The following is a 13,747-nucleotide window of genomic DNA, read 5'->3' as shown; positions in this document are numbered from 1 at the left end:
TAAAAAACCCCAAAGTTCTCTGGTAAAAAAAAATAAATTAAAAATCATGTTTTTTCTGTGGTGAGCCCCCTCACAATGCTGATTGGCCAAGGGTTCCCCCAGCAGCAGCCCCTATCTTCACTCATGATTGGTTGAGAGGGCTGCCCTTTAGGTAGCCCCACCCCTCACCACTAATTTGTGGAGAGGGGCAAGGCCACACAATGGGCAGCCCTCATCTTGGCTGCTTCCTCATGTGCCAGCAGCTTCTCCTTACCCCAGCAGGAGCCTGCATTTGATCTTCAGTAAGGTTTTTTCCCCTGGCAGTTCTAAAGAATTGCTGTAAAAACACAAATTCCACATTTTTCTGGATTTTTCTGTCATAAACAGATTTCTTGGATTCTGGTGATCACCTAACAGAATGCTTTGGCAGACTCACTCAAAATTTAGCAACCTCACCTCACGTTACTGATAAACTGGCTTAGATCAATATATTTGTTTGTAAATAAAACAATATTCTCTGTGCAGTCCCTTTTCTCCCCCAGCAGACTCAGTGAGGTGTGTTATGTATGTAGTGAGGTAGCGTGCGTTTTAACATGCGGGTTATCATCATCCTTCTGGAAGAGATTATTTACAAACAGCTCAGAGTGACATTTGTTCACTTAAATTTTGGCAAATAGAGAAACCATAATCAGAAGCAATTTTGACACATCTAAAAACTGGGCTAGTCGCAAGTAATTGTTTAACTTGTTTCACTGCAACAGAGCCTTTCTACTCATCAGATTCACCCATAAAATGACTTACGAGATCTTTCAATAATACTATATTTTCTGTAATTGGGTTATTTTGAAGAAAACTGCCCCACTTAAACTTTGGACATTCAGTCTGTTTGTTATGGATATCTGATCTTCATTGTCTACATCTATATGGAAAATAAGCTGTACAGGAGAAGCATGGACCTCCCCTCTGAGATTCTGCAAAGCCAAGTTCACTGCTGGATATCAGTAGGTAACAACAGTGTAGGTTAAAATTGGAAAATGATCTGTAGACTATCTCCCTTCAAACCCAGAATTAAAATAGAACCAGACATGTTGTGCTGGGTTGATGAATGAAAACTAAGTTGGTTTAATTGAACAGCAATATTTAATGAAAATTAAACTGATTCTGTAATGGCAAATAGTTCATAATACTGGGAAAATAAAAGTGCTGACTGCTTGGTGAAAAGGCAATAGGATAATTAAAAAAATCCTGAGGTGTAAAGGTATAAGTGATTGCCTTTTTATCTCAGCTTTTTAAAATCTAATTTGGTTGAATGGCCCTTTGTCCCGTTAGTATAAACAGGGTATGATTATGCCAATGTGGTTTGTGCTAATCAGGAAATAGACTACTTTTATGAAGTTCACCAGTAAGAATAGCCAAAGAGGTGTTTTCCGGAAAATGTAACAATAGGCTGCCCAGAGGAAGAACAATACAGTGATTGCAATATACAACGTGCAACAAAGAGTGAAAAGTTGCCTTGCAAAGGTAGTCCTTATATAAAGTGGAAAACATTGATACAAGACCAAATCCAGCAGATTCTCTTCAAAGTTAATTGCAACCCTCCTTCCCTGAATACCAGGTTTTAGATGATTTATAGACCATAAGATCAACCTTAAAATAAAAAAAATACATACATTAAATTGAAAAGTAAAAGAATGAGAAAAAAGAATGCAGTCATAGATAAAGGAATTCATTACCTTCCGCAGAAAAGGCACTGAAACACAGGATCAAGACAAAAAGCAAACCAAAGAGAATAGAGAGCTTCATCTTTCCAGCTAGTCAGAAGGTTTCTTTATGGAGCGAAGCAGTGATTTTAATCTGTCTTTAAGCTTAAAACTGTATGCTTTTATATAGCATATCAAAAGAGAATGTTATGTTCAGAAGGGGTGGAGATTTGGCCTTTGTATTTACCTTCAGGAGATGGAAAGAACCAGCCCTTCCAATGTGAAGAAATAGTTGACTCACAAAGTGGCCGACTACACATCTGTACTAGATATGGTCCAAGAAATAAAACTGAAAGCCAAATTTTGAGCACCATGGTATTCACAAGTGCTTGGATGCAGGGTTCCAGCTTGGGACTTTTCTTTTAGCAATGCTCCTGTGGCAGCTATGTCAGGCAACTTTGTGTAAACTCTTGCAGCTCATGATGGAAAGCCTTCCTAGGGAAGTGTGGAAAGATCATTTAAACAAAAAGAGCTTAAAATTATTGCTCAAAACAGTGCTGTTAACTTAAAGTAATAATACTTCTGGTAGCATAGTATATTTCTGGGTTTATTATTAACTTCTTGGACTCTATTACAACTGCATAACTATGCCACTAAATAGATTCTTGTTAACAGCCTAGATAAAGAAGTCCATCTAAACTCTGTAGTGTCAAGGTCCGGGTTGCACATATTGAAAATATATTTTAAATAGAGATGAATTGTGAAGCCTGTATTCACTGCTTAAGTAAGCAACGGTGCAGATTTGACATAGGTTATTCTTTAGGCCCAAATGGCAGAAATCTCATTAAAAACAGCTCGTCTCACAACATTTCAGTTTCACCTACCTCTGAATCTGGAATTGGATAGGACCTGGAATCAAATCTTATTCTGAAATTCAAAAGGATCAAAACTGAAGTTCTAGACTTGACCTGTCTCCAATATGTAAGTTTCATAGTTAGGAGCCTTCCTTATTACTTTCTTATCTGCATTAGCTTATCAACCACACGGGCTGCTTACAGACTTAAAAAAAAAAACAACAACAAAAAAACCCCCAGTGTTTTACTTTAAAACTCAGTGTGCCCCTACGCTGAGCCCAGCAGGTGCCCAGAAGAGGCAGCATGTCAGTTTGCCCTGGCTTACTCGATGTCTGTATAGATCAGGTGCTTCAGCAGGGCTTTTTTGGTGTTTTTATCTAATAGCTGATTGAATCAACTGTAGATAAAAGTGCCAAAAAGCCTTGCTGAAGAACGCACCCTATGCAGACTCTGTGGAGCATTGCCTCTTCCAGTAAAGCATGTATTTTTTTTTCCATGTCTGCTAGAAGCCATGGTGACAGAAGCAAGTTAATTGAAATATCCAAATAATTTTTTTACTGACTTTGTTTTGATGCTTGTATTTGACAGAGCTGTCAGTTAGCTTCATAAATATTAATGCCTCAGCAATGGCATACCTTCACATCCAGTGCTGTCCAAATGGCAGCATGTGGTCTCTGAGAAATTCTATACCAGGGTAAGAGGTTGCAACATTAACCCCTCTTTGCCAGAGCCACTGATAGTCAGGGCCAGGACCCAAGGAGTTAACGTTGCTGCCACCCATCTCACCACAGAATTTCCAAGTCAAGTTCCCTGTTGGACATGCCATTTGGTGGTGATGGGGTGAGCAGCAGTGGCATTAACCCCACCATGGGTGCTAGTCACCATGCTGCAGACTTTCCAGGTCAGAATCCCTTAGAGATGCTTTTCTGTTGTGTGGCAAACTGTGGCTGTGTGGTCAATACATGGGATGTTAATTGGTTAGGGATGGGGCCACATGATGGACAACACTTGCAGCCAATCAGAAGTGAGCGACAGGGACACTGGAGCCCCTCGGCCAATCAAAGGCATTGGGGGCCCACTGTGCTCCCCCCATGAAAATGGCTGCAGCCCTGTGGTCTGTGCATGAAATCGGCCAATGGCACCAAGAGTTCAGTAGATCCTAATTATTGAAGCCTCTCACAAAGCAAAGATTTTTACAGCTCAGCCAGCCACTCAGAGTAGGAAGAATGGGTGATCAGGGTTTATATGCTATGTAAGAGCACTGTAATATTCTTGGACTATCCTCCACTGACCTAAAGATATGCATGTTAAACACAATCCTGGACTATTAAAATTAATGGAAATTTTACTCTCTACTTCAACAAGAATGGCATCAAGCTCTTAATTCAGGATTCAAGCCTGCAGATCATGGTAGAACAAAACAAAAAAGTGAGATTCAATATGCAAACTTTCAAAACATTTACTGCCTCCAGAGGCTCAAACTGAGCTACTTATAAGTATTAAAAATGGACTGTGTGTTATTTCACCTTTAGCAAAAGACATCATCATGACCACCGTGAGAAAGCAGGAAGGTTGCTAATAGCCCACCTCTGTGGCAGTGAAGCTCAGCATGCAACTCCTGCAATTAGTTCCTTGCTGGTAAATTTAAAAAAAAAAGAAGACAGAATCAAGTTATTTTTCTGCTGTTACAAAGAATAATGTTTTTCATAACCTACAACAGCTTCTGGAGAGCATATATAAGAATCTCTACCTGTATATGCCAAAACTATGTAGACAACAGGGGGCAAATAGAGTTGGCCTATTCAAGAGAGAAATAACTGAAGCCATAGAAACATTAACATAATTTTGGTTTTTTTAGGCAAGAAAGTCATCTCCCTTATTCTCTCTGGTGAAAATTACAGGGCAAGATCACAACATAAAGTTGATTTTGCAAAACTCAACTTGGATGGTTGTGGGTGATTTCCAAACAATCATAGTATAAATGCAGAGAAAGGAGCCTACTACACATATATCTTGTTCTTCCATACTTGTTAGGCAGGATGACAAACATGGTCCAAAAAAACTGGCCCCACTGAAGGAACTACAGCAAGCCCAAAATTTTACCACAGCTAATTACCCAAATTGGAGAGTCCCAAGTTTATTTTAACCATAACTATCAGCTCATGATGAATCATGATATTTCAAAGGCACAAATGTATCTGGAAGTAGATGGAAAAATTGGTTAGAAAGAACTGGTTTGGGGACAGCCCAGTTCAAGAGGACACAGTACTCTAAGGCTACCTCTTTGCTTGCTTTGTTTTTGTTTAGGCGCTGCTGTTTTTCCTACAAACTGTGTAGAAGAGATTGTCTCCACAGGGATCTTTCCCTTTTCCTTGATAAGTAGGAAATAAACCTCTGTGGCACTAGACTCCCTCATCTTGTCCCCTGTACCAACATCATATAGAGACTGAGCAAACATCTTGCCACATCTTGTACTCACCTCCATTGAGAAGTGTTCCTTGGGCACTGACAGACATGGAAAAAACAAAACAAAAACCCTCCACTTACTGGAAGCAGCAGTGCATTATTTAGATCTGGCTCTGCAGTATCTGCATAGATCAGGCACTTCAGCGGGACTTTGGGGTGCTTTTAGCTAAAGCTGATTCAATCAGCTATTAGATAAAAGCTATTAGATACAAATGTTGGGAAAGCTGGGTGCAACTAGTGTCAAATCGATACAAATGTTGGGAAAGCTGGGTGCGACTAATGTTCTGCCTCTTCTGAGAATGTGCTTGCCTCAGTGCAGAAGCATGCTGAGTTTAAAGTGCCGGGACCCATTTCCCACAACAGGTCAGCAGCCTTTTTTCCCCTAAGTAGCAGTTACTAACATAGTAACTAATAGGGCTGTGTAAAGCTTGGTCGAAGATTCGATTTGGCAGAGAGTTGGCCTGATTTGGCGGCCGAATCTCTGAATCTTTGAATCAGGAGACCCTTTAATCTCTGTGAATGGAATTGGACCCTTCGAATTGATTCGGAGAGATTCAATGATTCAGAAATAGACACAGCTTTAAGTGTTTTTTCTGCATACCTTGAGGTACCAGGTAGCTTGCAAATGCTGGGATGCTGGGGCAGATGGAACGTCCCACAGGAGTGCAGGGGGGGTCCCAGTGCGCTTGGCAGTGGACCCAGAAGTGGACCAGAAGCACTTCCAGTCCACTTCTGGGTCCACCATAGAGTGCATAGGGGACCCACTCCCCGGCTCGACAACTGGTGCCTCCTGGGTCTTGGAGGGGCACCTGGGATCCCCCCATGGCTGATTGTCAAGCCAGGGGGGAAGGGCGCCCCCCCATGCACTTGGCAGTGGACCTGGAAGTGGACCAGAAGTATTCTGGGCATGGTGCCAAGCATGGGGGGAGGCACCCCCATGCTCCTGTGGGACACTCCATCTGCCCCACCATCTCAGCATTTATGATCTGTGCCTGGTACCTTGAATAGAGCTGAAACCGAGTCAAATATGTCCTGCTTTGCACACCCCTAGTAACTAATATATTTGCTTGAAATGGCTTCCTAGCACAGAGAATAAAAATCGCTCACATCATCTGTAATGCAAATACAGGCAGGCCTCGACTTACAACATTTTGAGTTACAACATTCTGCACTTAGAACGTTTATAAATTGACACCCTGTTTCAACTTTATAATGTCAGTTTTGACTTTACAACACTTGCTCGCTGGCGTGGCATCGCATTGGATCAAGTTCACTGCATTGCTCATCTCCCTGGGAACATCTGTTCAAATTTCCTGGGACACTTTCTTTAAGAAAGCAAACAAGAATCCAGAAAAACCTTCAGCCAAAACTCCTGAGAAGACTCTAGCCAAGAACCCTTGAAAAAGTCCAACCAAGAGCCTTTCAAAAAGTCCAGCAAAGTCACCTCAAAGAAGTCCTTCCAAATCAATACGATTGCTATTTACAATATAAATACATTAATGCAGCTATATTACTCATCTATAATTGAATGAGTACAAAATTCTGGAGTATTTTTAGTGAAAATACGGTATCAGGCCTTGGTTCAGGAACCAATCCCCCATTTATAACATTGTTTCTTATGAGAAAAGTGTTTCCGAGTTACAATGTTTTGACTTAAGACATGGTTTTCAGGAACCAATGGTGTTGTAAGTCCAAGGACTACCTATACAGTACTGTTGCTAGTTTGCAATCTGTAGGTCCAGAAATTAGTAGTCACCATAAGTTTCACTGCCACTTTGTTTTGTCCCAAAGTACACAGTAGATACCTCATTGCAAATGATTACCCAGAAATACCACAAACAATATTTTTTCAGTATAAGCATAATTAAAAAAATGCAGTAAATATCAATGGTCTTTGGCTCTGACCCATAAAGCTTTGAGCATAGAATAATGCCACCAGAAAGATTTTGAAAACGATTTTTCATTTTTTTCTTTGGAAATGGAGCATGGAATACTAAAATTTAAGTAATATGGCTTGCATGACCTGGAACTATTCACTTTGTCAATAAATAATATACATAAGCCCTGAAGACTGTTTTAGTCCTTGTTGTACCTGCTTTTTCCTCAGATCTGAAGAAGAATGCATTACATTCAAAAGCTTATATAAGCCTATTTCTATCATGCCACAAGCCCTTTAAAAGATATCACCCACAAAAATCCTTGCCTCATATGTAAGATTAGTTTCTTTAGTCAGAAAAAAAAGACACAACCTGTAAGAACTGGAAATGTCTGAAAAATGAGATCAGGGACAGGTATACAAACTTTAAGTTATTGCTGAAGTTCATAGATTTCTTAATTTTATACCCAAACCAGCAGGGTGAATTTCATTTACTTTAAAATTGATTTATCTAGCTCTGTTCCTCTTTTGTATTGCTGTACACAATCAGATTGAAAGCAATTGGAACAAGGAAAAAAAAAAATCGCCATACGAGGACAATGTTTTCATTCTGTGACCTGGATGTCAATGGGCAGATCTAGGATTTTGAAGGGGAAGGTGCAGGGAGTGTGGCTAACAATAACAATGATAGCACGTATACAATATATACTATTCTCCAATTAAAAAGAAACTAGAAGCTTATTAACATGCTAGGGGCCTGGGGCTATATTTTTCATCATATGATCCAAGCAAAAACAAATATAGTTTGGGAGGGGAGGGGTAACTGCCAGCTCCCAAGTGGGACAGGCACCTGGTAGCAGGTGAATACAGCTATTACCCCCCTGCTAGCCTGGCCACAGACAGAATTGCTTCTTGCACTGCAAAGCATGGGTTTCCTAGACACTGCAGCATGCCCCACAAAGGGCCCCTAATTACCTTTCAGGTTTTCCCTTTGCTGCCTCTAATGCTTTCTGGCTCTACTCTCTCTCCTGTTATCTCACATGTTCCCTATGCTCAGCCTCCCCATCCCCTTCACACCCCACAGTCCCATCCAGCCCCCCCCCACTGATCTCATGAATCTACTGCACCCTGCACAGACTCATTCCCATCATATCCCAGGTCCCCTGACTTCTCACCATCCTCCTTACATCCCAAGTGTCCCTCACCTACAATCCCTCTTGCTCCCAACCCTCTTCACATACTACATTTCACCCCCCTATCTGCTCCTCACACTTCCCCACCCCAAGAATGCCTCAGCCCCTCCTCAGCCCAGGCCTCTTAACCCCACAGGACCCACTCCCTTCATAAGCCCCATTGGAGGCTTGATGCCCATGCCCAAGATCCAACCCTTATTGGCCCCTGATGGTTAGAAAATGATATTTAGAGGTTTGCTTTTAGGAACTGGCCTGTAGGTAAAGTAGATATGCATTAGAATAATAGTTAAAGGGAACAGCAAGGGTTAACTGGTTTCTAAAAGCCTGCTTGTCACAGAGTTTCCATCAAGCCTCACTGTGTCTGTAGTCAGCAGACACAGGCTGGGAAACTGAAACATGTACCACATTGTTCCAAAACATGAACAGCATACCCAAACAGAGATAAGGGACTCTGAAGATTTGGCACCAGGTCACAATGCCCAACTGCAGAGCCCTTGGGATTTCTGTTTTTGGTGAACAGACTAAATTAAGATGTGTGCATGTGGTGGGTTTGTTGGAACAAAGGACTATACTGATAGGACAGAATGTGGGCAGTATGACTACCACAGGGAAACCAACCAGTGATACTCAGGAATTAAGTGTCATTAGAGAGGAGAAAGAACACAAAAGGAGGGATTTCAGAGTAGCAAATGGTTTCTGAGGCATAACCCAAAGTCAACATGGACAGTAGGCAGACCACCAGCCTGTGTCACCCATGCCACTGTGTGTGTGTTGGGGGAGGGGGGGAAGAGGGGGAAATAGTCAGCCTCGGCCCTTGACCTCCAGCTTGCATGCTGGCCAGACGGATCTTCTCTCTGCGACAGCTCTAGGAATGGTAGATATAGAATTGAGGAGATTATTTTGTTTGCCTTCTCTGCATTATTCTTATCTGCTACCATTGTGTATCAATAAAGTTTGCCTATTACTGAATGGAGACGTTGTTGTTCAGTCTGAGGGTTTGGGTCCACCCGGAACAAGGTATCTGGGTGATAAATCCAGTGCCAGCAGCCCTCAAGGGAAAGTTCTTCTCAACCCCCCCATTTCCTCCACATGATCCCCAACGATAAGACAAGCAGGGACAGGGCTGTGACTGCTCCTCCTCCTCCCCACTGCATGCCCATAGGTGGCCTCCACTGCCCTGAACACAACATACAGAAACAGACAGTTGGGCACTTCAGCTGCTGGCAGCATCCCTGCCTAGGGAAATGAACCCCTCTGGTTTGCTCAGCCTCCCACAACCTCCATCATTTGCTGCAATGAATAATCAAGAAAAAGATCACTACAGAATTTCTCTCTCCACCTCACCTTTGCAACTCTCTCCTGCCCCTGACAGCTCTGCACAGCACAACTTGTGTCAGCCCTGACCATCCCCTCTCCATCTCCGAGTTGTTTTGGATTCAAATCCCCTAGAAGAAATCAAAGGCAGTGGTGGTGGGGGTGGGGAGGAGGGGGTGCAACTGCACTCCAAAACCTCCCCTGGATCCACCTCTGTGTCAACTGCCTCATCTGACAAAGGCAGACAAGGTTCTTTGGGTAAATCCTATATTTTTTATTAGACCAACTCAAACTGTTGGAAAAATTCTTCTTAGCAAGCTTTCGGGCACAAAAACCTCTTTTCAGGCTGAGGAAGTGTCTGCAGGTGCTCTTCTTGGATGGAGCGGTATAAAAGATATTGTATTTACCAATGAACCTTGTCTGCCCATGTCCTTAGACAAACATGACTACAACTTACTCACCTGACAAACAAACTTCTGTAAAAGATGGTACAAAGAAAAACCTCAGAAAGTGACTCTACCAAGTGTTTGCAAGGCTATCTCCACAGTACTGCTTTTGGGTTTAAGACATCTCAATTTATTAACTCTTTCCCCTCTTCCTGTACACAGAGTAAACAAAAGATAAGTAGAAGAAATATTTGTTTCAGTTAAAGAGGTTGTACAAAATAAATAAAGAGGGTGTAGGTCTTTCCACCACATGAAGTTTATCAATAGGGAACTTGGACACACCCAGATATGTTTAACTGATTAGGTCATTTTACTGGAAATGCAGGTCCTATTAAAATACTCAAGATAATGGCCATCTTTTATTTTTGAAAGAAGGAAATGCTTCTATTGTAAGATGTGTATAAAATTATATATTTTATAATCAGTATAAGAGGGGCTGTAGAGCAATGGCTGAGTAACTAGCTAACACAAGACTTTATCAAAATTATTTTCATAATTCTATCCATGCTTCAGGAGATGCAATTAGATATTACTTTCGTACGGCTGCCTTGTGCATGCAAGAACAGGATAGACAAGGCTCCATCCACACAGAGGGTAAGAGAAGTAAAAACAGCCTTGTATAGCTTGAGGGTGGACTTATGTGCAGACACGCACTGGCATTTCTTATCCTGGAATGGGAAAGATATAAAACCACATTGATTGCACTTCCTTAGCAATCAATTGTATTACTGTCGGTCCAGGGACCAAAAGTGCTAGAGCATGGCATAACTTTTGATTTCTCTACTTCCTCTTCTCTAGTTAATTCAGATTCTGTAGCCTAGATTACTTTTCATCCATTTCACTGAAACTACATTACAAAAGACGCTAATAACTTCCTTTAGCAGGAATCAAGGGCTCACATCTCTAATCTTTATTTCCCATGATCTGCCTACAGTCTTTGACATAACTTTTTTCTTCATTCCCGCCTCATTTTTTTCTTGGTCTCTATGTATAATTCTGTTCTCTTTGGTTTGGTTTTCTTAGCTGCCTGTTAAGCCCGCTGAGTGCTGGGACCCATGCCTCTGCATGAAGTACAGGTTGGCATGGCACACCAGGAATTTCATGGCTCCCATGCCTCCCATAGGTATAACTCTAGGGAGAGAAAGCTTGGTACCCCAAAACCTCCCCTGGATCCACCTCTGTGGTACCCTGCTTAAATCTATACATCCAGTAGATCCTGTGGGTCTGTGTCCATAATTGAAGAGTCCTGGGCTTTCCCTACTTAAAGAGGTGTGCTACCAAGATATCTCCTTAAGCCAGGAATCCCAGACTTTCCCTGCTTAAGGAAAGAAGCCTGGGAGATACTGAGATATACCCCAAGATTTCCTGCTGTAGGGGCACAAGTGGCCCTATTGTACCTGGGAATTCCCCAGGGTCACAGAATTGGGGAGTTCAGGCCTCTGGAACACCTGCCCAGGGCAGCTGGAGAGCATGGACAGCTCCAGCCACCCACACTCACCCCAACCTACACCAAGCAATCATATCAGCTGCAATAAAAGTGGCACAATCTGTTACCAGCTTTGTTGTGGCCATGCATTTTTAAGGGTGTGAGAAAGGGTTTGGACATCTGTTTGTTTTGCTTTTGTGCCACCATAAAGACTTTTTACAGTGGCACAAAGGTGAGGAAGGGAGATGTATGTTTCTACAGTTTCATTCTTGCTCCCTGCATTATAAGCCACCCAATTCCAGTAAATTCCCTTTTTGGTAATGACATGTTCCCAGGCTTCTTCCTACTCATTTCTCACTGCCAGACCTTCCCTTTTTCACGGAATCATATTACGCCTTGTTTTTGTTTGCATTTTTAATACATCTTCAGGATGTAAGATGCACTTTATTGAATTTGCAAAGCTTGGTGGAGTAATGACCCATTATTTTAATTACATGTAGTCATATTATATGTACACACACACACACACACAAATAAATAAAAAATTCCTTTTCCCAAGAGAATTTCATTTTATATCGTCTGTATACCAAATAACAGAGTCTTAGCATATGTTTAATCAGTGATTAAATTAGAGTGTTATCCATTACAATTGATGGCATGGATGACTGATGCCTTCTGAGTCGGGGGGGGGCACTTGCCCCCCCCCCCCAGCGACCAGTCAGCAACTTGCACCCCTGTAGCTGATTCCGTCAACCCACAAGTGGCAGCAGCATGCCGCTGGCACTTCTGGGTGAACGTGATTGGCTGTGTCAGGGGGAAAAAAAATCGCTTCTCCTGGTGCCCCACTCCCTGGCTGGTGGTCTTAGAGGGGGCACCAGAGCTCTCACCTGCCCCCCTGCCCAGGAATGCTGGCTATGAGGGGGTGCACTAGCACTCTCAGGCACTGAATGATAGTGCTATGTGTGTTATATCACAACAGCTGATTTAAAAACAAATATAATAATGAGTTAAAAATCAGCAAGCAGGAAACACCAATATCAATTTGACTTTTGGCTGGCATTTGTATATTTTTGTTATTTTCCTGGAGAAAAGTTCTTTCTAACAAGTTGAACTATAATCAAATATAGCTTGTAACCCACACCTGAACTCCCCCAACCAGAAAAACAGCTACATTCATTTCAGCAATTTTATACTTAACATACATATTCTGCATCTGATTTTTTAAGTTACATTAGAAAGTGATCAGGAATTTATTTTTAGTTACTAGTTTTCTAGGGGTTCACATCAAGCTGCATTTTGCTGGAAGTTTGAATTTAACTCAAATTTACAAAAAGAAAAGTTTTAAAAACTGTTCATTAAATAAAACCACCCCATGTGCAGTATATACATGAAAAAAATCAATTTTTATAAATTATATGTTGCTGTTAAAATTGATTTATGAAAACAAAATACATTTTTAGAGTTAGTGAAATTGACCATTTCTGGTGAGTGTGTAACTGATTTTAAAGGAATTTAGATGCACAGTGATGGAAATAGAGGGCTAATAACATTTTCATCCATGCTTTTTTAGATTAAGGGCCTAATATCCATTAAAATCAACAGGAAATAGGTGCCAAAAAGGATTGTCTAAAGTGTCAAAAAGCAGGTTTAAGCACCTCATTATCATGGATTCTTCTCCCCTTGAAGTTAGGCAACTAACCTGCTCAATTATTTTTGAAAATTCCGATGGCATGTGAAGAATTTCTTCAGTACAAAAAGAAAATCCCCATGAATCTCATGCCATTAGTTATGACATACCATTCTTCCCTGGAAGCTATATGGAAAATACTTAAAGAATTGAAACCCATACTAGAAGACGACCCAATTCTTAAAGAGATCTTTCCAAAACCACCCATCCTAGCCTTTAAATGAGCACCGAACCTCATCAACCTTATCACCTGAAGAAAAATTCCTATGGCCCAAAGCATACCAAATGGGTCCAGACCATGCTAGGACAAGAAATGTAAAAACCTGCCAAGACACCTCTGCCAACCTAACAAGAACTATACTTCACAGCAGATCCATTACCAGCCCTGGATCTTACACCTAAATTTCAAGAAATGTAATACACCTCATCCAGTGTACTAAATGTCCTACTGGAAACTACGTAGGAGAAAAGAAACCACCATGCACCAGAATGAACACACATCAAAAATCTAACAAAGACAAAAAATACCCAGTTACCTATGGTTGCACACTTCTCACGAGATAACCACTCTCTCTTCAGTCTCTCCATTCTAGTTTCGTCAGGGGTTCCATGATGACTTTGGCCAGCTCCCTCAGCACTCTCAGATGAAGTTCATCTGTTCGTGCTTACACATGTCTGATTTTTTTTAATTGCTCACACACTAATTCTATGGCAATAGTAGGAAGGCAGTCACATTCCTACTCTGCTCATTCTGTACCTTACCAGGCATGATTTTCCCCTTGGCCCTGTGAAATACCAAGGCAAAG

At 41.5% G+C, this 13,747-nt stretch overlaps 1 long non-coding RNA gene across 3 annotated transcripts in view; it reads left to right on the top strand.

Annotated features, from left to right (window-relative positions):
• Positions 1-5,193, top strand: part of LOC109324029 — a 44,054-nt gene extending 38,861 nt beyond the window's left edge. For all 3 annotated transcript variants that reach the window (XR_002104832.1, XR_002104830.1, XR_002104831.1), the window contains one exon: positions 4,841-5,193. This is a non-coding gene — a long non-coding RNA (uncharacterized LOC109324029). The remainder of the gene's footprint in view (positions 1-4,840) is intronic.
• The last annotated feature ends 8,554 nt before the right edge of the window (positions 5,194-13,747 follow it).

The sequence above is a fragment of the Crocodylus porosus genome, unplaced genomic scaffold (assembly GCF_001723895.1).
Source record: "Crocodylus porosus isolate Cpor-Errol unplaced genomic scaffold, CroPor_comp1, whole genome shotgun sequence".
Classification (NCBI taxonomy): domain Eukaryota; kingdom Metazoa; phylum Chordata; order Crocodylia; family Crocodylidae; genus Crocodylus; species Crocodylus porosus.
The sequence above is the reverse complement of the archived record's forward strand: the minus strand, read 5'-3'. Positions and strand labels throughout refer to the sequence as shown.